The sequence below is a fragment of the Euprymna scolopes genome, chromosome 6 (genome assembly GCF_053919585.1).
Source record: "Euprymna scolopes isolate OS-2025 chromosome 6, ASM5391958v1, whole genome shotgun sequence".
NCBI classification, from domain to species: domain Eukaryota; kingdom Metazoa; phylum Mollusca; class Cephalopoda; order Sepiida; family Sepiolidae; genus Euprymna; species Euprymna scolopes.
The window spans coordinates 19,817,874-19,821,784 of record NC_136487.1 but is presented as its reverse complement, the minus strand read 5'-3'; positions in this window follow the sequence as shown (position 1 = coordinate 19,821,784).

Here is a 3,911-nt window from a genome sequence, read left to right as displayed (position 1 = left end):
AATTGCATTTGAAGTTTACATGAATAAAGAAACGAAAGAATTAAAAGACACAACTATACATGAAAGAGTCAGCGAGATAAAAAGATGATAGAGAGAAATTATTACATCAGTGGAAAATACAGGAAGGCAGAATAAGGAATTTCATGTGTGAAAGGAAAGGGAGAAAAGTTATCTTAGGTAATTTTTTTTGGAGAAATAAAATGGGGAAATAAACTGGGGAAATAAACTGGGGAAATAAAATGGGGAAATAAAATGGGGAAATAAACTCGGGAAATAAAATGGGGAAATAAAATGGGGAAATAAAATGGGGAAATAAAATGGGGAAATAAACTGGGGAAATAAAATGGGGAAATAAAATGGGGAAATAAACTGGGGGAATAAAATGGGGAAATAAACTCGGGAAATAAAATGGGGAAATAAAATGGGGAGAAGATAAAACAAAAACGAAAATATGTGTATTTTTTAATTTTTCTCAATCATTGTCACGACTTTTAATAAAAAATATACATTAGTTTTAATTAATAATTTAAGTTGCTGTCTAATTAAATGTTGGTCTTTTTTCATATAATTTTTCCCTAGTGTATACGTGAATAGAAACAAGCATATTCGGTATTGGATTGTCAAATTATATATGTGTGGATTGAGTAAAGTTGAATGTGCGGTTGAAATCTGAAATTTATGATATATTTTCTCTATATATGTGTTCTGCCAAACCATAGAGAATATTTTATTCTCACATGATGTAGTCTCTTTCACGTATTTTGGCATGGATTTAAATGTAGGTGTGGAATTTAAAGTATCCTCATTTGATTATACTATTACTGTGACCTGTTTTTGTATCAACTATTAGGACTGCGTGTTGTAACTATTTCTCAGAGATAAGGAGAATATAAGTGTTGATTCAAGCGCGAGTACAATGGTAAAAGAAAAAATGTTTTAACAAAGAAAATTAAAAATAAGTGAAAACAAGAAAACAGAAAATAAAACATGCAATTAAACATAAAAAATGAAGGAAGAAGATAAAGATGAAAATGATGACGAAAAATTAAACAAAAAACAAGAAACGAAAGAAAAGAAAGAAGAATAGAAAATAGGCAAACGATGAAAATGAAAAATATTGAAACAAAATTAAAAGAAAGAGTAAAGTGAGTGAAATTAAAGAAAGAAAAAGTGTAATTTGGAATTAGAAAAAAATTAGAAAAGGCCTTCGACAAGGTATGGCATAAGATTTCCAGCTAGGTATAACTGGAAATGTTTTCTCAATCATTAAATCATTTCTCTCCGATAGTCTCATAAGAGTAGTGGTAGATGGACAAAAATCGGAGGCCTGCAATATAAATGCTGAAGCCCCTCAGGGGTCAATCCTGGGCCCAACTCTCTTCCTGATCTACATCAATGACCTCCCTTAACACATACTTAAATCATTCGTTGACATCTATGCGGATGACACGACCATCTACGGCAACACATCAAAGGCTGTAAATGACAAAGTTCTCTCTGATTCTCTCTCCTCTGATCTCGAGCGCGTGGTTCAGTGGGGGAAGATGTGGCTGGTTACCTTTAATGCATCCAAAACCAAACTCCTATCCTTACATCATCAACGCTCTGATCCCCATCTGGGATCAATTGTGACGGATGGCTCTCGTCTGAGCGAGGCCCCGTGTTTTGACAATCTTCTGGGTTTGACCTTTACTCCTGATCTGAACTGGAACACGTACATCAAGTATGTTGCCAAGGTCGCTGGAAAGATGGTGGGATCCTTCTACCGCTCCAGAAGATATCTCACTACTGATGCAATTCTCTATCTATATAAAAGCCAAGTACGTCCAAGGATGGAATACTGTTGCCATATCTTGGCAGGAGCTGCTAAAAACAGCCTATCCTGCCTTGACAGAGTAAAAAATAGACTTCGTGGCTTAGTGGGGGATGCCCTTTTCTCTACCCTGCAACCTCTCTCCCACAGAAGAGACGTTGCGAGGCTATCCTTGTTTTATCGTTATTTCCATGGCATGTGCTCGTCTGAACTCCAATCTCTGGTCCCCCCTCGCCAATCTTTCACGAAAAACACCCGTCTAGCTGAATCCACTGTGAAAAATTTCGCCCACTCTATATCTGTGCCTAAATCAAAACGCGGATCCCATGAACAAAGCTTCTTTCTTAGAACTGCACGCCTGTGGAACTCTGTTACGTCTGCCTGCTTCCCTCCGGACTACAACTTGGATGTCTTCACGTCCAATGTTAACAAATTCCTAATGAACCGCCCCCTTAATTAAACACTTCATCAAATCTCCACACTAACGTAATGTACTTGCAATAACCCTTATCTCTGAGTGGCTTCCGGGCCCTGATAAGTGGTGATCACTTTGTAAAAAAAAAGAAAAAAAAAGTAAAAGAAAGACAAGCTAAGCTACATCAATTACACATCACTACATCAGTTGTTAGTGTGTTCGCTTGCTGCTGGTGTGCAGTGGAAGCTCACAAAATACACAAGAAACCTCTAGAAAGTTGATATTTTGAATCAATGTTACCCGGAAAAATAATAGCGAATATTCAGAAAAAAAAATAAGATTCATCATTTGATTATCAAATGGTCATTAAATACTATCAAGAATTAAACACTAATATAATGTTATTATGAGTCAGCGTTTTATTTTTATTTTATTTATTTATTTATTTTTCGAATGGAAAGACGGCATTTAATACACCGTTTCTTAACTATTTTCATTTATCTACAAAGACAGAGGTTGAAAAGTATTAGTTTTAACAGTGGTCTAGAGGAATCCTTGACTTTATATAGTGTTTTCAGTAGTGTTCTGAAGGCCTCTTAACGTTTTTGTTCAAGCCTCTTATCAAGAAAAAGAATTTCTTTTCTAGAAGGTAAGGTTAGGAAGGTGACACTATTTAATATATACTTTTTATGATACAGGACTATGCCGGATAGCCTTGTATTCTGTATATAAGAACCTGTGAGATAGGGGTGTAATAGGACCCTCGTCCTCGTACCGGAAGACAGTTCGAAATCAAATTCGAGTTAAGGTATTTGAGTTCGACATATTGTTATTATTATTATTCAATTTTCACCCCCAAACAAGGCGCAGTGTCACTTTGAAGTAGGGGTCTACTATCGGCGACATAAGTTGCAGGTGTATTATGAAGGGAGATGAGTAACAAGATGTTTGTTCACATTACACTTGAATTTCTGCATGTCAGTACAGTTGGTAAAGCAGAATCCCGGAAGGGAGTTTCAAAATCTAGCAGTTCTCAGAAAGAAACTACTGCAGTAGAAGGCTTTCTTAAATCTGGAAATCTCTACTGTGAAGGGGTGGGATTTAACTGTTTGTCGGGTTTTTCGAGGGTATTCACGTTGAAGGGGTACAAGTGTTTGTAGTTCGTCAGAGCATTCACCATTAAAGTACTTGTAGAACAGGCAGAGGGGTGTAACATTTCGTCGATGGGACAGAGGCTGAAACCTAGATGATAGTTCAGGACCTATCAGGTTGGCGACTCTCTTTTGAATCCTGTCCAGGAGTGAGAAACAAGTAGCAGATGCACCAGTCAAAATGTGACAACAGTACTCCATACATGGGCGAATGGTGACCTATAGAGGTGCAGGATACTTTCAAGCGTAAGTAGTTTTCTAGCACGGTAGAGAGAACCCACCTTCTTTGCAGCACCTTGGCAATGCTCTCAATGTATCTATTCCAGTTCATGTTCCCTGTAAACGTTAGGCCAAGGAGTTTAAAGGAAGTACTTTCGGGTAATATGTTCTTGGTCATTGCTATTCTTGGTAGAGAAGGTTTCTTGTAATTATGGAAGGAAACAAGCTTAGTCTTGGCAGCATTGAATGTGAGCATCCATTTTTGTCCCCATTCCACTGCAGATTGGAGGTCTTCATCAAGTGTTTCTGCCAT